The sequence below is a fragment of the Anomaloglossus baeobatrachus genome, chromosome 7, assembly GCF_048569485.1.
Source record: "Anomaloglossus baeobatrachus isolate aAnoBae1 chromosome 7, aAnoBae1.hap1, whole genome shotgun sequence".
In the NCBI taxonomy this organism is placed as follows: domain Eukaryota; kingdom Metazoa; phylum Chordata; class Amphibia; order Anura; family Aromobatidae; genus Anomaloglossus; species Anomaloglossus baeobatrachus.
In genome coordinates, this window is record NC_134359.1 from 200,874,503 (window position 1) to 200,894,643 (window position 20,141).

Consider the following 20,141-nt stretch of genomic DNA (forward strand, 5'->3'; position numbering starts at 1 on the left):
TTCTGAATGTCTTTTTTAAAATGTGGAGTCCAAAACTGGACCCCATATTCCAGATGTGGCCTTAAAAGTGATTTATAGAGAGGTAACAATACGTTGGGATCCCGGGATCTAATCTCTCTTTTTATACACCCTAGAATCTTGTTTGCTTTAGCAGCTGCTGCTTGACATTGAGTGCTGCTGCTCAGCTTATTTGTAATGAGAATACCCAAGTCCTTCTCCTGTTCTGTAGTCCCGAGTTTACTTCCATTTAATGTATACGCAGTTATAGGATTACTCCGTCCTAGGTGCATTACTTTACATTTATCAACATTAAATCTCATTTGCCAAGTATCTGCCCATTCTGACATCTTATCTAGATCTTTTTGTAATATTATACTATCAAGGTCAGTTTTTAATATCCTACATAGTTTGGTGTCATCAGCAAAGACTGACACTTTACTATCAATCCCATCCACAAGGTCATTAATAAAGAGATTAAAAAGAATTGGTCCTAGCACAGATCCCTGCGGCACCCCACTGTTGACTATGGCCCATTTAGAGAATGTTCCATTTATGACTATTCTTTGTTTCCTATCTTTTAGCCAATTCCTTACCCAGTTGCATATAGTTTCCCCCAGTCCTTGCTTCTGGAGCTTTAGTATAAGGCTATTATGTGGTACAGTATCAAATGCCTTTGCAAAGTCCAAATAAATCACATCAGCTGCATTACCAATATCCAGGTTTGCACTTACCCCCTCATAGAACCCCAACAGGTTGGTTAGACACGACTTATCTTTCATGAATCCATGCTGTCTGTCAGTTATTATATTGTTTTCTGCAACATATTTTTGCATGTCATCCCTTAAAATGCCCTCAAAAACTTTGCATACTACTGATGTCAGGCTTACTGGACGGTAGTTGCCTGGATCTACCCTCTTACCTTTCTTAAATATCGGTACCACATCAGCAATCCTCCAATCCTGAGGCACCAACCCTGTTACAAGCGAGTCTAAAAAGATGAGATACAGCGGTCAGTCAATTACGGAGCTCAATTCCCTCAATATTCGTGGATGAATGCCATCTGGCCCTGGGGATTTGACAATGTTTAATTTACTCAGACGTAGGCGTACTTCTTCTTGTGTTAAATTAATTATATCGGGTGGTGAACTTTGATTTTTCACTTGTTGAATGATCCCTGGTACAGTCAGTTCCTTGGTGAACACAGATGAGAAATGTCTATTTAATATCTCAGTCTTTTGTTTGTCATCTATAACTAACTTGTTATTATATTTTAAGGGGCCAATACTATCCTTTGTTGACTCAGAGATGGCTGAGTCTGCAGAGCTGTTCAGTCACACTATACCCTGGGAATCAGAGGTCTGCTCCCAAGCTACAGTGAGTACAGACCAGGAAATGGACTGCAGTGATGGCCAGAAACTTTGTGAGTCTGATTCAGGCCCTGATGACCAAGTTTCTGAGCATAATGTAGACCCTCTTTCTCAAACTGTAACACCTGTTGGTGGAGACAATGAGGAACATACTGATGATGATGAGATGCAGATACCAGATTGGGATGACAACTTAACTATTCAGTCAGGGCAGGAAGAGGTTAGGTCTCAGGGCAAAGGGAGTGCAAACACAACGCTTGATGATGAAGTCTAGATCCCACTTACTGTCAACCCACATTCACGCACTCGAGGAGGTCAGCAGAGGCGGTGGAGGAGGATGCGACTGACGACGAAGTTACCTTGCTCCTTTCTGGACAGAGTCAGAGTACTGGAAGCACGTCAACAACTGCATCCTCAGCCAGCACTCTGTCTCTGAGCACAAGTCGGGTTGGCTTTGCAGGTCGCATGGGCTCTAAGCCTTGCCGAGCCTAGTCCTTTTTTGACCTAGCAAAGGATCACCCAAATCATGTGATATGTAAGATTTGTCGCCAATCTATAAGTAGAGGCCAAAAGCTCACTAGTTTGACAACTTCTTCCATGAATCGTCACATGAATAACAAGCATATGTCCCAGTTGGAAGCTCACTGTGCTACAATGCGGCCTAGCGTAGCGGACCAACCACCATCTGCCCCTTCAAGTGCATCCGCGCTCTCTTCTTCCTCTGTGACTGTGGGGACAGCTGTCAGACATGTTTTTCCCCACACACTTTCCACCTCTGTAACCGCAACAAGCAGTTTGCTTGGCAGGTCGTCAGTTGTTTTGCAAGGTGAAACAAGTGCTGGTGTAGAGCTCTCTCAGACATCAAGAGCACCAACTTTGGATGAAGGCAACATCATGTCTAGAGATGAGTGAACCGGTCGCAGTTCGGCTCGAATTCGGTTTGCCAAACGGAGGTCTCGTTCGAGTTCGGTTCGGCGAACCACTCGAACCGCATAGGAAACAATGGGAGGAAATCACAAACACATAAAAACACCTAAAAAACACCCTCAAAGGTGTCCAAAAGGTGACAAACAACTCACAACACAACACAAACACAAGGGAAAGTGACAAGGACATATACTCATGCGAAAACAAAAGAGCTGGACAAGGAAAAAGAGGAGGAGACACAGATATAGGAGTATATGCAAGGGAACATCGATGCCATTACTGTGCATCTTGAGCCTTGCTCATTTTAGGCTTCCAATCTGGATAAATTGCCTGAGCTTGCCACGTACGCCTTGGGGATCTTGTCGTGTCCCGCAGCCAGCGTTCTCTCGGAACGTGTCTTCAGGGCTGCTGGGGGTGTGCTGACAGATAAGCACACGCGTCTGTCCACTGACAATGTGGACATGTCTCTCAGAGGACTTTTCTTCCCCTGGGTCAGCCAGGGGAGGCGAAAGGCACGTGTATTTTTGAGAGTGCTTCATGCAAAGCATCCTTTTTCATCTTGAAAATGGGGGTCAACTGATGCCAGTGAAGTGGGGTGTGTGTGGCCCAATTAGCGGAAACGAGGCAGACTGTGGTTGGAGTCCCCTCGCTTTTGAAAAAAGAACCAAGATGAACAAGTCATGGCTCTCAGAGGACTTTTCTTCCCCTGGGTCAGCCAGGGGAGGCGAAAGGCACGCGTATTTTTGAGAGTGCTTCATGCGAAGCATCTTTTTCATCTTGAAAATGGAGGTCAACTGATGCCAGTCAAGTGGGGTGTGTGTGGCCCAATTAGCGGAAACGAGGGAGACTGTGGTTGGAGTCCCCTCGCTTTTGAAAAAAGAACCAAGATGAACAAGTCATGGCTCTCATAGAACTTTTCTTCCCCTGGGTCAGCCAGGGGAGGCGAAAGGCACGCGTATTTTTGAGAGTGCTTCATGCAAAGCATCTTTTTCATCTTGAAAATGGGGGTCAACTGATGCCAGTCAAGTGGGGTGTGTGTTGCCCAATTAGCGGAAACGAGGGAGACTGTGGTTGGAGTCCCCTCGCTTTTGAAAAAAGAACCAAGATGAACAAGTCATGGCTCTCATAGAACTTTTCTTCCCCTGGGTCAGCCAGGGGAGGCGAAAGGCACGCGTATTTTTGAGAGTGCTTCATGCAAAGCATCTTTTTCATCTTGAAAATGGGGGTCAACTGATGCCAGTCAAGTGGGGTGTGTGTTGCCCAATTAGCGGAAACGAGGGAGACTGTGGTTGGAGTCCCCTCGCTTTTGAAAAAAGAACCAAGATGAACAAGTCATGGCTCTCAGAGGACTTTTCTTCCCCTGGGTCAGCCAGGGGAGGCGAAAGTCACATGTATTTTTAAGAGTGCTTCATGTAAAGCATCTTTTTCATCTTGAAAATGGGGGTCAACTGATGCCAGTCAAGTGGAGTGTGTGTGGCCCAATTAGTGGAAACGAGGTAGACCGTGGTTGGAGTCCCCTTGCTTTTGAAAAAAGAACCAAGATGAACAAGTCATGGCTCTCAGAGGACTTTTCTTCCCTTGGGTCAGCCAGGGGAGGCGAAAGGCACGCGTATTTTGGATGGTGCTTCATGCAAAGCATCTTTGTAAGCTTGAACATGGGGGTCAACTGATGCCAGTCAAGTGGGGTGTGTGTGGCCCAATTAGTGGAAACGAGGGAGACTGTGGTTGGAGTCCCCTCGCTTTTGAAAAAAGAACCAAGATGAACAAGTCATGGCTCTCAGAGGACTTTTCTTCCCCTGGGTCAGCCAGGGGAGGCGAAAGGCACGCGTATTTTGGATAGTGCTTCATGCAAAGCATCTTTGTAAGCTTGAAAATGGGGGTCAACTGATGCCAGTCAAGTGGGGTGTGTGTGGACCAATTTTTGGAAACAAGGGAGACTGTGGTTGGAGTCCCCTTGCTGTGTTTTACATGCTTTTAGAAGGGCATGACATGGCTTAGAGGTTGACTTTACGCATCTGCAAACTGTTGGCTACTAAAATGCTGCCTTTCCAACCTTTTTAACCGAGGATTTTCGAGACCTTATGCCCATCGCAGTGCCCCAAGAGCCGATGCCCAGGCGCCACTCCTTCTCCAACAAAGGCGTGCCACAGATACTTAGCCCAGTAAGCATGGACAGGGGCGTTACATGTCGCTGACTGGGCACTGGGTAACTATGGTGATAGATGGAGAAGTGTCTGCTGTACAAGTCTTTCCGTCCCCACGAGTTGTGTGTTTCAATCCTTCCTCTGTATGTACAAGTTCCTCCACTGCTTCTGCCTCATCAACCTCGTGTTGTTCCTGCACCTCAGCCCAAACCCTGTGTGGTCAGGCCACCCTTCCTTGTAACTGCACCCAAGGAATCCCACACACCTCTTTACTATGCTGGCAGCAGAGCTCAAGGCCATCAGGCGGTCAAATGTTTACTTTGAAATGTAGGGGAAATGTGAAACACCGCTGTGGAGTTGTGAACGATTAGCTCTGTAGAGTGAGACCGAGTTTCATCAATGGTTGTCTCCACTCAACCAGCAGCCAGGGAATGCCGGGTGCGACAATGATGCTAAACAGTCTGCGGCCCTTCTTCAGGGCAATGTGACACACGTGCCTTGACTGCCTCACGTGTTGAATCCGAATCTCCAGCAATTTCTAAAACATCATCCTGGCCTTCATGTTCTTCTGTCGAGGGCACGGTGTAACGCCTGCCTGGATCGACACACTCAGACAGGCTGTAAAGGATAGGCTAGAGGGAACCGACTCACCAAGCTGGACCCCCAGAACCCTGAAACCCTTTAACCCCTATACAGTGATTTTGAATTACACAGGGCCCAAGGTAATCAATAGCCGTGGAAGGCTGCAGTTCCAAAGAATAGTAGTCATGCAGGGTCAAAACATTAATTGAGGAAGAGGAACAGAATGGGAGGGACAGGACTTAATCAGAAAACAAGCAGAGGTGAAATGCAAATCGGCCAATGAGGTACCTAAACAGCAAGCAGGAAAAGTAGTCAGGTAACAAGCACACAAACTCATAAAACTAAACTGGGGATAACAGTAACCAGAGGTTCATAGCTATGTCTGGCAGTGGTCTTCAGACAGGAGGGGCCTAGAAAAGGGTGTTGTGTCTTCCCATTGGTTGTAGCTGAATGATGGTACTTCATCTGTGAGATACCCACCAACTGCATTCAGTCATTGGTTCTGCATATGTCAAGGTAACGCATCCCAGTGGGTGAGCATAACCTGCGTCCACCTGCGCCGCTGGCGTCGACTCCTCTCCCATCATCAGCACTATGCACGAAAGGAACACGTTGTCACCTTGCGACAGGAGTACAAATTGACGTAGCGGACTATGGTGGTGACTTAACAGCCGTGTGCGGCAATGATGCAAACATGGCAGCGTGCCTTCGTCAGGCCAATGTAACACACGTGACTTGTATGGCTCATGTGTTTAATCTGATTCTCCAGCAATTTTTAAAACAACATCCTGGCCTACATGGCCTTGTACAGCGGGCATGCTCACTATGTGCTCACTTCCATCGTTCGCACCCAGTAGCTCAACAACTTTCTTTGCTCCCGAAGTCTTACGGTCTGGCGGTTAAAAGTCAGAAATGCGATGTTCCGACACGCAGGAATTTGAATCTGCACATGTTGCAGCATCTGTGGCAGCACCGCAGAGCCCAGCTGAAATACGTTATGACGTATACCCTGGGCTAACTTGATCCAGAGGTGGTGCGGATCACGCTGCTGGAGTGGTGTCAGATCAAGGACATATGCACCGTTCTACACAGTTTACAAATGTCGACACAGATGTTTAACACTGGCGATGACATTCTCAGCGTGACAATTTTAGTCATCTACATGATGGAGCACACTATAAGTATTATTCGGAGTCAGGTGTTGGTCCAAGAGGAAGGGAGGAAGTACTGGAGGAGTCATATGCGGAAGGGATAACAAGATCTACAAGGTCCATACGGTCAGCGGCACCTTGGCGGCAGTCATGGTACGGTGGGGGAGAGGGATTATCAAGGGAGCATAGTATCAGCAAAACAGTTGAGGAAGGTGCAGGAGCCCAGGAAGAAATGGAGGACGAACTGGCGATGGGCATGGAAGACTCAGCAGATTAGTGAGAGCTTGCTCACATTTTGGTTGTGCGACGTTGTGGGAGAGGGCAGAAGAAGGAGGCACGATTCTCACCTCTCCGCCACCAACACACCAAGGACTTGGTCCTCCTGGATGCACAAGACACATGAGCGCCTTCTTGCTGCACTACCTACAACATGACCCTCGGATTGTACGAATTCCAAGTCATGCTGACTACTGGGTTGCCACGCTGTTAGATCCCCGGTACAACACAAAATTTTGCGAAATAACTCCTGCCATAGAAAGGGACCCACGTATGCAGGAGTATCAGCAGAAGGTATTATGCAATCTTACATCTGCTTTTCCACTAAACACTAGTGGTGCACAGAGTGAATCTCAACGCTTTTTCATCGATAGGAGGAAATGGTCTTACTTGTCCACATCTGAGGGACCGAGGGCTGGCTGCTGTGCTGAGACGGCGTTGAGTACGGTGTCTCTGCAGAGTTGCATTTTTGGTCATATACAAACTGAGTTGAAATAGGACAGATGCTGGTGGAAAGGGGAACAGGTGTGTTGGAAAGGGTAAAAAAGTTTGTGTCCGTGGGTTTGGTGGTTAAGCAACATTAACATTTGCTGAAGAAACAACATCTGGTATGGTGGGACTGGCAGATTTGGATAAGGTGGTAAATACTATGTTACCGCTATATGAAAAATATTAGGAAGAAAAGAAAGAGAAAGGTAGATATTCCAATTGCCATTCGGTGTCCACCGTGCTCACAGATGGAAAAGGAGAGGTTGGCAACTGGAAGGTTAGGTGGAGGATACAGAGCAGGTTGACTCTCAAACAAATAGTAGCCTGAACCGAGTTAGACGCCACTCGGATCTGGAGACTTGGAGCCCTGTTAGCGTGACAGGGTCCACACGACCACCCAGCCCTGGAACTCCCTGTTAACAACACAGGGGCCATTGGTTACGCTGTCCGTGTGCGTAGGGGACACACCTGTGGACAGCAGGCGCATCAGCAGCAGCAGGCCTGTTTATGCCACTGGGCTGCACTAGCAGGACTGGAAGGACAGGAGCTGTTCTCAAACGTTCTGCGTTACCAACTGTGGTGGCGGCCTGAATCAACGACCTATCCCTGCCTACCTCTGGCCTAAAGCCGCAATGGGTTCAACACATGGAGGTGTGCTCTTTCGAAGCATAATAGAAGACTGGGCACCTTCTTCTTGGCTTCAGACCCTTTTATAACCTGGGTCCGCCCGAAACCAGGGTGGACCACAGTGCACCTCCTGGAGACAAAAGCAGAGTGACACGTCATGAGTGGCATAACTAGCGTCCTATTTTGAACCGCCACTTGAATGATGACCTCATGGCTGCCACAACCAAAACACCTCAACAGTCATAGTCTGACCAACAACAATGAGGTGACAAGTCATAGGGGCGGCCCTCTGCAAGCCTGTTGGGAGTGGCCTGGCCAAATTGTCAGGACACCTGATGCCCTGTGGTCTATATGGGCCCCCCACATCAGGGGCAGGGCCAAAGAGTTCATTACCCGACCTAGCCTATGATGCAGTAAGTGCCTGAGCATGCTCAGTAGCATGAAATACAGTTTCTGAAAAAAAGACTATCCGCTTCAGCATGCTGTCTAGGCACAACACAGGACTTAGACCCGGCACGGAGTGCAAGTACCTGTGCAAAGAAGCTTTTCTCAGTCAGTGTGAAGTCCCACAGGTGTTGTGTTCGTGCATTACCTTCAGGGACTCCACGTGGAGGAAGAGTCTGGTCACACTTAGGTTGCTTCTTTATATGTATTTTCGTGATGCCACTCTCGGTATTGTGGTCATTGGAGACCGCCACTGCAGTGTAAGGGGACACCTGGGGTTGATGTTGGGTGCAGTTAGTTTTAGTGGCCTCCCGAGAGTGAGTCAAGCACCAGGGCCCTGTGTAAGTGTGTTGAGCCGCAGGTCGCAGAATGACTCAGGCACAGTCCAAACGAGCATGTGCTGTAGCCCAAAATTAAGACTTTGCCTCAGGAATGACACAGTCAGGCAGAGCATACTCAGTTGGCGAAACACTGGAGTTAGGCTGCGGCTGGGGTAAATCAGCACACAGGAAGGAGCAACCACGGAAACACTTTGCTCAATTGTAAAGGGGAGTCATTTTGGAGTTTGGTGAGGAGTACCGTAACGCCAGTGAGCAGCATCCTGTGCCACAGACCAACATTCTTCCGGTGCTGTCTATACTGTTAACCATGATAGGAGCGTAAAGTCTGTATTTATGGCAACTGGAAATCACATTACCCGGGTACGATAGGCTGTGCCCAGACAGTAATGCGTGCACGCAACACTTTGTTTTATTATGAAAACACATATCTGTTCTGGGTAGGACGACTATTTTGACAATCACACTTTGCTGCCTTTGCACTGTCAAATTGTCACGTACAGTTTAAATCATAGAGGGACAGCGACACATGTTTGCATTGAATGTTGCTTTTCAAGATTTACATGACTGTGTTGCAGAGCTGTGTGGTTTGCATTCACACTGTTATCATCTGCTTTATCTGTGAGGCTTCAGCTAACAAGGGTATTCAGGGTGGGTGATGTGTTTTGTCTATGTTTAGGTAGATAACTGGGAAGCTCTTGTGATGCGCCACTAGTAAGTTGTCTTCGCACACACAAACACACAATTACTGCTGCTACGCAGAGGGCTTAGCAAGCAGTAGGCAACTGAATAGATTGTTCTATTATTTCAGTTTAATGCATGGTTCTTATTGTTTGTTTTGGAAAAGTGAAAGAATCATTTATGAACCCAACTGCAAACAGTGCTTTTCATGTTGCGTGGTTTTGCTTCATACTGTGGATCCCACTAAATACAAGACTTAAAATGAAACATAAGTCGCAAAGGGAATTTCACTGTGCTACAATGCGGCCTAGCGGGGCTGTACAACCACCGCCTGCCCCATCAAGTGCATCTGCGTGCTCTTCATCTTCTGTGACTGTGGGGACAGCAGTCACACATGCTTTTTCACGATGAACTTCCACCCCTTTACCCGTAAGTGGGAGTGTGATTGGCCGGTCGTCACTTGTTTTGGAAGTGGAAACAGATGGGGTATTGTTGAACTGTCAGATATCGAGAGAACCATCATTGGATGAAGGCAACATTATATCCACGCCTGCACCTTCATCACAGATTGGCTGGACTACCTGCAGTTAATAATTGCATTCCAGAAATGGAAAGGAGTGTAGAATGCACATATGTTGTACCTTGCTTGGCAGCAAAGGAACAATATCTTAGTATTCCAGACAATATTAGGATGGCAGAAAATGTGTCAGCTCTTTGGGCAAATTAAATAGCGTGGCAAAAGTGGGCAGGTAGGTACAGTGGCCGTGTTCTGTGTGTACCAGGACAGTAAAGGAAGCCTCACTTTCTATCCCTCCTAATGATGAAATGCAGCAAGGAATTCCCTGAGTTTGCTATAAAAATAGCGTTGCAAATGTGCATGAGGGTGTTATGCAGAGGTGCTAGATATAGCTTGGCACCAGTGGGGCACAAATGGAGTACAACCGCCACTTTTTGGATGCCACTAACTGGCAGCATTTTTTGCTATTATTATAGCTTATTAAAAACAGAGCAGGAGGGTGTAATGCAGAGGTGCTGGAAATAGCTTGGCAACAGTGGGGCACAAATGGAGTACAACATCCACTTTTTGTATGCCACTAACTGGCAGCAGTTTTTTCTATTATTATAGCTTATTAAAAACAGAGCAGGAGGGTGTAATGCAGAGGTGCTGGAAATAGCTTGGCACCAGTGGGGCACAAATGGAGTACAACATCCACTTTTTGTATGCCACTAGCTTGCAGCATTTTTTGCTATTATTATAGCTTACTAAAAACAGAGCAGGAGGGTGTAATGCAGAGGTGCTGGAAATAGCTTGGCACCAGTGGGGCACAAATGGAGTACAACAGCCACTTTTTGTATGCCACAAACAGGCAACATTTTTTGCTATTATTATAGCTTATTAAAAACAGAGCAGAAGGGTGTAATGCAGAGGTGTTAGAAATACCTTGGCACCATTGGGGCACAAATGGAGTACAACAGCCATTTTAAGTATGCCACTAACTTGCAGCATTTTTTTGCTATTATTATAGCTTATTAAAAACAGAGCAGGAGGATGTCATGCAGATGTGCTAGAAATAGCTTGGCACCAGTGGGGCACAAATGGAGTACAACAGCCACTTTTTGTATGCCACAAACAGGCAGAATTTTTTGCTATTATTATAGCTTATTAAAAACAGAGCAGGAGGGTGTAATGCAGAGGTGTTAGAAATACCTTGGCACCATTGGGGCATAAATGGAGTATAACAGCCATTTTAAGTATGCCACTAACTTGCAGCATTTTTTGCTATTATTATAGCTTATTAAAAACAGAGCAGGAGGGTGTCATGCAGAGGTGCTGCAAATAGATTTGCACTAGTGGGACACTAGTGGAAGTACAACAGCCACTTTTTGGATGCCACTAAGTTTCCTCAGTGTTTGCTAGTATAATGGCTTAGTAACAATGAGCTTGAGTGTGCAAAGGGCAGGAGGGTACAGTGGCAGGGTTGTGGGTCAGTGTACAGGAAAGGAAGCCTCACTTTCTATCCCTCCTAATGGGGAAATGCAGTGAGGAAGTCCCTGAGCTTAGCTACACAGACGCTGATATCTTCTGTAGCTGTTAAAATCTGTTTCCACTGACCTGACTGTCACCTATGGCTCTGAGCCTGCTGTTATTAGCCCTTACAAGGGCTAATAGAAACTTCTATCCCTATTCTGTATAGCGCTGTGTGTAGAGCGTACACAGCAGTATCGGAGACAGGAGCTACGCCAGCGGTGACTGACACCCAGATGCAGAAGAGATAATGGCGTCCGGACGGGCAGATACCCGTTTTTATAATGCAGGGACATGTGACATGGACATCCTATCAGACATGCCGTTGCTTCTCTGGCTAAAAGTCCACTTAGCTGTGTGTGTGTCTGGGATTGACTGACATGCTGGCCCGCCCCACTACACGCGCGTGCTTAGGGAAGGAAGACAAGGAAAAAAAAAAAATGGCGATCGCCATTATCCCAGCGGCAGTGATCTGAATGTGCTGTTCCCGCACACTATACACTGAAATTTCATAATAGTGTGAGTCACAGAGTGACTTACACTATTACAGCGGAAAGCCAGCTAGTAATTAGCTTGGCTTTTTGCTGCTAGAACCGTTCTCGAACGTAACTAGAACTATCGAGCTTTAGCAAAAAGCTCGAGTTCTAGTTCGATCTAGAACAGCCCCCAAAATCACTCGAACCGCGAACTGGAGAACCACGAACCGCGAACCGCGCTCAACTCTAATCATGTCTCCGCCTGCACTTTCCTCACAGATCTGCAGTTTTCCAGGGACACCCTACTCAAAACCGTCTCCACACAGCAGCCAGATCTCTGTCCCTCAGATGTGGACAAATAAAAGGCCATTTCCTCTGATCCATGACAAAGCTAAGAGGTTGACTTTCACCCTCTGTAAGCTCTTGGCTACCGAAATGCTGCCTTTCCGCCTGGTGGACACAGAGGATTTTTGAGACCTTATGTCAGTCGCAGTGCCCCAGTACCAGATGCCCACTCGCCACTACTTCTCCAAGAAAGGTGTGCCTGCGCTACACCAGCATGTCGCACACAACATCACCGCTTCTTTGAGAAACTCTGTGTGTGACAGGGTCCATTTCACCACCGATACTTGGACCAGTAAGCATGGACAGGGGTGTTACATGTTGCTGACTGGGCACTGGGTAACTATGGTGAGAGATGGAGAAGGGTCTGCTGAACAAGTCTTGCCGTCCCCACGACTTGTGCGTCCATCCTCTTTATGTAGAAGTTCCTCCACTGCTTCTGCCTCCTCCGCTTCAAGCCTGCCTGGTCAGGTCACCCGCGTTGTAACTGCGCACAAGGAATCCCACACACCTCCTTACTATGCTGGCAGCAGAGCTCAACGGCATCAGGCGGTCTTTACGTTGCAATGTCTGGGAAATAAGAGTCACACAGCTGAGGAGTTGTGGTCAGCTCTGCTGTCCGAGTTTCGTAAATGGTTGTCTCCACTCAACCTGCAGCCTGGAAAGGCCAAGTGCGACCATGCTGCAAACCTGGGTGCGTCCCTTCGCCTGGGCAAGGTGACACACATGCCTTGTATGGCTCACGTGTTGAACCTTGTTGTCCAGCAATTTTTAAACCACTATCCCGGCCTAGATGGGCTTTTGCACAGGGCACGGTCACTCTCTGCTCACTTCCACCATTCAACCGGCGCAGCTGACCGACTTGTATCGCTCCAGAAGTCTTTCGGCCTGCTGGTTCACCGCCTGAAATGCGATGTGCCGACACGCTGGAATTAGACTCTTCACATGTTGCAGTGACTGTTGCAGCACCGCCTAGCCCTGGTGCAATACATTATAACGTATAGCCTGTGCCAAGGAGTTGCAGAGGTGGGGCAGAACACGCTGCTGGAGTGGTTTTAGATCAAGGACCTATGCACCCTTCTGCACAGTTTTGACATGGCGACGAATATGTTTAGCGCTGACAATGCCATTATCAGCATGACAATTCCAGTCATTTACATGCTGGGGCACACGCTAAACACTATTCAGAGTCAGGGGGTGGGAAAAGAGGAAGGAGAGGAAGTACAGGAGGATTCATATGCCAAGGGATACCAACATCTACAAGGTACAGACGTTCAGCATCATCAAGGCGTCAGGCATGGGACTGTGGGGGAGAGGGAATAACAAGGGCGCATGATAGCAGCCAAAAGGTTGAGGAAGGTGCAGGAGACCAGGAAGAAATGGAGGACAAACTCTTGATGGCCATGGAAGACTCAGCAGATAAGGGAGACCTTGGTCAAATTTCGGTTGAACGAGGTTGGGGGAAGATGTCAGAGGAAGAAAGCACGGTTCTCACCTCGCCGCCACAAACACAGCGAGGACTTGGTCCGCATGGATGCGCAAGACACTTGAGCGCCTTCTTGCTGCACTACCTACAGCATGACCCTCGGATTGTCCGAATTAGAAGTGATGATGACTACTGGGTTGCCACACTATTAGATACCCGGTACAAGTCCAAATTTGGCGAAATAATTCCAGCCATAGAAAGGGACGCACGTATGCAGGAGTATCAGCAGAAGCTGTTACTCAATCTTAGCACGGCTTTTCCACCAAACACCAGTGGTGCATGGAGTGAGTCTCCCAGTTGTAACTTGGCAAGCATGGGACTGTCTCGTCATTATCAGTCAAACTGTACCAGCAACACCGTATCTGGTGCTGGTAACAGCAATTTTATGGAATCATTTCATAATTTTTTTAGACCATCCAATGCAAGGCCACAAGAGACAAGAAGTCTGACACATAGTCAACGGCTGGAGAGGATGATACAGGTGTATCTCCAAATGAACATCGATGCCATGACTTTGAAACTGGAGCCTTGCTCATTTTGGTCTTCAAATCTTGAAAAATGGCCTGAGCTCGCCACTTACGCCTTGGAGATCTTGTCGTTTCCCAAAGCCAGCATTGTCTCTGAACATGTCTTCAGTGCTGCTGGGTGTGTGCTGACAGATAAGCGCACGCGTCTGTCCAGTGACAATGTGAACAGACTAACGTTCATCAAGATGAACAAGTCATGGATAAGCAAGGACTTTACTACCCCTGTGTCATCTTGGCGAGAGTAAAGGCTGGTGTATTTTTGACTGTGCTTGATGCAAATCTACCTGTCAAATTTGCAACTGGGGCACAAGTGATGCCACTGAAGTGGTGTCTGTGGGGCCCAATTTTTGGAAAAAAGGGAGACTATGCTTGGAGGCCAAAACAAGAGAACATGAATACCTAAGTCCATATTAATATAGTAATCTCATGAAGAGTCACCAAAAAATGAATTATATTCCTAAAAAAGACCTTCATACTCAAGGATATAAATATTCAAAAAGACAATGATAGTTCAATGCAATATATATATATTTTTATTTAACAATTCATACTAAATTTATCTGGGGGTACAAAAAAGGGCAGGCAGAACCACAGACTATGCAATTAAAATTTGTAAAAAACCGCAGGGGAGCGCGTGTTTACTGTATAGGGTCTGAGCACGACATGATTATATGATTATATACATGGGCAACATGATTATAGATGGAAAAACATGATTACAATCCAAATTCTGTGACAGCATGCAATAATAATCCCAAATGAGGATAAGTAAATACCTCTATTCAAAGAGAAAGGTCTGAACACAACATGATTATATGATTATATATATGGGCAACATGATTGTAGGTGGAAGGAAGCATGATTACGATCCAAGTTCTGTGACAGCATGCAGTAATAATCCCAAATGAGGTTTAGTAAATACCTCAATTTATACAGAAAATGGACCGTGATCACTTCATATGGAAAACATGACTATATAGCAAACAATTCAAGCCCATGATGTTCAAGTATAGCTTCAACAAATAGCAGCTATCAACATTTAGATTGAAGCAAGTTTGTAATCAGAATATGCACTACATGTGCGCATGTAGGGTGCCCAGGACGAGTGAAGGTACAGTGACCTACCCAGGAACCGCTACAGACCCTGTATACACACACCGCCCTGCACCTCGACGCGTTTCGCTATCGCTTCATCTATAATCATGTTGCCCATGTATATAATCATATAATCATGTCGTCCTCAGACCCTGTACGGTTAACACGCGCTCCCCTGTGGTTTTTTACAAATTTTAATTGCATAGTCTGTGGTTCTGCCTGCCCTTTTTTGTACCCCCAGATAAATTTAGTATGAATTGTTAAATAAAAATATATATATATTGCATTGAACTATCATTGTCTTTTTGAATATTTATATCCTTGAGTATGAAGGTCTTTTTTAGGAATATAATATGCTTGGAGGCCCCTTGCTGTGTTTTTAAATATGAGCCAAGATGAACAAGTCATGGATCAGCAAGGACTTTGCTACCTACCCTGATGTCATTCTGGGGACAGTTAAGGCTGGTGTATTTTTGACTGTGCTTGATGCAAATCTACCTGTCAAGTTTGCAACTGGGGCACAAGTGATGCCACTGAAGTGGTGTCTGTGGGGCCAATTTTTGGAAAAAAGGGAAACTATGCTTGGAGGCCCCTTGCTGTATTTTTAAATATGAGCCAAGATGAACAAGTCATGGATTAGCAAGGACTTTGCTACCTACCCCGGTGTCATCCTGGGGACAGATAAGGCTGGTGTATTTTTGACTGTGCTTGATGCAAATCTACCTGTCAAGTTTGCAAGTGGGGCACAAGTGATGCCACTGAAGTGGTGTCTGTGGGGCCAATTTTTGGAAAAAAGGGAGACTCTGCTTGGAGGCCCCTTGCTGTATTTTTAAATATGAGCCAAGATGAACAAGTCATGGATCAGCAAGGACTTTGCTACCTACCCTGGTGTCATCCTGGGGACAGTTAAGGCTGGTGTATTTTTGACTGTGCTTGATGCAAATCTACCTGTCAAATTTGCAACTGAGGCACAAGTGATGCCACTGAAGTGGTGTCTATGGGGCCCAATTTTTGGAAAAAAGGGAGACTCTGCTTGCAGTCCCCTTGCTGTGTTTTTAAATATGAGCCAAGGTAAACAAGTCATGGATCAGCAAGGACTTTGCTACCTACCCCAGTGTCATCTTGGGGACAGTTAAGGCTGGCGTATTTTTGACTGTGCTTGATGCAAGTCTACCTGTTAAGTTTGCACGAGAAAGAAAAAGGCAAGAGGCGAACACAGTCCAAAACTTTATACTGAAAAATAGTTTATTACAATAATTAATTATATTCAATCATTATAGAGCAATTGATGAGGGCACAATATAACAAATCAGTGATGAAAAATTACAACAAACCTGCACTGTAGCACGCCGGTAATAAAAGCTACAAAATTGCTAGAGGTCACATAGATCACTTTAAAGGGCTAAATATACAGCAAGAGTGACCAATACTGTATATTTACAAGATAAATAAATGATCCATTTAACAATCTAAAGGACCTGACTAATCCTGTGAAATTTAACATAATATACATCAATATCTCACTATAGGATAGAAGGTATACATTTCCAAGAGATCAATTCAAAACCACCAATATGGGGCACACAATAGTTATTAATATAATATAAACCTATAATTAGGGCTAAGAAAAAAAACATACTGTGATTAATCACTTATGGTGTGGAATTCGATTGAATACTTAATGGAAATATATACCTAAATTAACAGCCCACAACACTCAATAGAGGGCATACTGCAATTGTTAATGTAAAGTCAAGGTCCACAATTACACAGAAAGTCGGTCCAAGGACACAATTATATGTATCATGTGGTCTCAACTGATATACAATTGTATCTAAATAGCTGAACAGCTGAGTGATGATACAGACTATAACTGAATGGTAAAGCGGAAAGGGAGCCACTATCTAAATATATCAGCAAATATTACATGATAAATAATCCCCAATAAATAGAGTAAGCAGCCAAACATCGATATAGTAATTCACCTGAGCAGCTGAGCAGTGAAACGATAAGTTACAGCAGGAGACAGCCCATGTGGCCTCAACTAATATACAATTGTATCTAAATAGCTGAACAGCTGAGCGGTGATACAGACTATAGCTGAATGGTAAACGGCAGGAGAGCCACAATCTAATTATATCAGCAATAATTACATGATAAACAATTCCCAATAAATGGAGTAAACAGCCAACCACCAATATAGTAATTCACCTGAGCAGCTGAGCAGTGAAGTGATAAGTTACAGCAGGAGACAGCCCGACGGCCGTTTCGAACACCTTCGTCACGGGGCGGTAATCAGGTAAAAAAGTACCAGGTTTATAACCGTTCCGGCCGCCAATCAGAAGCAGATCGCGTGATGTCGTTCACACCGCCGCTAATTGCAGGACGCCGAGCGGCAGCCGCGTCACAGACACGTCACCAAGAGGTACTCATGGTCACATGACTGTATAGACGCGACGGGCCGGTCCGCAGCCCACAACAGCGAGAGGGCGAACGTACAGCAATCCACTCCAGATTAGGTGCCAGAATACCGCAAGACCATCAATTATGTATTCACCCAATAGTAAGTAAATTATTTGAATATAAACATATTAGAAAACAGAAAACCGCATGTGAAAATCCTAAAATACATACAATGAATATGCACACATTGCGGCTGAAGCAATGCAGCTGTTATAATACTATATTGTAGTATGACAGTAGAAAATAATCAACAATAAGAAAAATAGATATATATAATAATATAATCACGCTTACAAATAAAAAAGCCCTATTAGTATAATATAACATAATACAAGTATAATCATAAAGTACATTCACTGAAACACTTTAACTTGATGGATTCTATGCAGCGATTAAATCACATGTAAACTTTAAATTGATGGCTTCTGTACCGCGATTAAATCGCAGACAGCCAATCCAAACATTGTCACACTACATGATGTTAATTTCCCAGTAGCAATAAGGTCACATATTGATGAAAGACATAGCCGCAATAATGCAGTCACTGTAGCAATTAAAGATGGTGATTTTCATACAGCAACAAAGGTATATCACATGCAGAAAAAGTAAGTTGAAAATTCTAAAAGAAAAAGGGGAAAAAAAGGGGGAAAAATTAAAAACAGTACTTTCAAACTAAAAACATCATAAAAATGAGGAAAAGCTATTATTTTTATTGAGGCCAGATGGATGTGTTGTATTCAACGTCCATATCCATCTGGCCTCAAGTTGAGCAAGACGCACACTGACAGCACCACCTCTGGCATCCACATTAAGCATATCAATGCCCTTAACCTTAAGGCCCCTCGCATCCGAGTTATGACAGACCCTAAAGTGTCTCGCAATGTCTTGAGGGTGGATGCGTCCTCAACTATGGCTGCCGCCAAAATTCCCAACATATGCTCCCTGACTCGTATTTTCAATTGCCGGGTAGTTAACCCGACATAAATTTTACCACAAGGGCAAGTCACGTGATAACCGCACAGCTAGTGCACGTAATCTTTTGTTTGATTGGAAATATTCTTTGATTGGCAGAATCACAAAAGGAGTCAGAGCGCAATATGTTAAGACAGGAGACGCACTTACCACAGGGGACGCATCCACCCCGAATAGATGGTAGTTGTTGGCCAAACATAGTCTGGCCGAAAGGTGGCCTATACTGTGAACGAACAAGATGATCATATAGATTTTTTGATCTCCGAATCCCAAACAGGGGCTTAGCAGGTAGAATCTTATGGAGAGTAGGATCTGCCCTGAGAATAGACCATGATTTAGATAGACAGTCTCTCATGGCAGGGAACTGAGAGTGATATTGTGTGACAAACCATACCACTTCATCACGCTGCGATTTCCTTTTGGGATACAACAACTGATCACGTGTAGTATACTTAGCACGATGGTAGGCATGTTTAATTGATCGGTTGCTGTATCCTCGCTTCTTGAACATGATCATCAATTTAGCAGCCTGAGCCTCAAAGTCCCCATTAGTTGAACATGCCCTACGAATCCTTAAAAATTGTCCCACCGGGACCGCTTTAAGCATATAGGGAGGATGGGAGGATGAAGCATGTAAAAATGCATTGGCAGCCGTTGGTTTACGAAAAAGGTCCGTATGTATAAGTCCCGAAGCATCACGCTTCAGGACCACAACCAGAAAGTCAATCTTATCATGGGAAAATAAATAAGTTAAACGAATATTACGATCATTACTATTAATAACCAAAAAAAAATCCTGCAACAAAATAGAAGACCCCTGCCAGACCAAAAAGATATCGTCAATGTACCGTGCCCAAAAGGGGACACGGTCCATTGACGACAATTGGTCTGACAGGAGGAGGTCCCTCTCCCACAGCCCTAGGAACAGGTTGGCATAGGAGGGCGCGAAGGCCGCGCCTATCGCTGTACCCTGGAGCTGCAGGTAGAAGGACCCCTTGAAAAGAAAAAAAAATGTGAGTTAAAGAAAATTCAAGAAGAGCCATAACAAGATTGACCATCTGTGATGATAGGTTAGACATAGTAATAAAATACCGAACGGCTGCCAATCCATCAGTGTGACGTATATTGGTGTACAACGACTCCACATCTGCACACACTAATAATGCATCATCCCCCAGATGCATCCCATCAATATGTCTCAATAGATCCCCCGTATCCTTTAAAAAGGATGGGAGTGTCTGGACAATAGGTTGGAGAATGAACTCTATCCACTTATTAACGTTTTCGAGGAAACTGCCACAACCGGAGATAATAGGTCTCCCGGGAGGGACTAAACTATTTTTATGGATCTCAGGCAGTAAGCACATCGTAGCCACAGACGGTTCATTAACCTGTAATGCTGAAGCCAGATCGGAGGTGACAACACTGTCATCCAAGGCCTTTTTTAATATAGTCTTCAAAGTGGCAGAGAAACTTGACAAAGGGTTATATGTCAATTTTTTATAACACTCTTTGTTAGATAATTGACAAAATGCCTCCTTCTCGTACATGTCACACGGCCAGACGACGATGTTGCCACCTTTATCGGCCGGCTTGAGCACTACATTAGGCAGATTTTTTCATTCCCATAACCGAGTACGTTCCTCCCGGGAGAGATTATCCTCCCTAGATGTTATCCGTGTGGCCATTTATTTGAAATTATCAGACACAATCTGAACAAATAGTTCA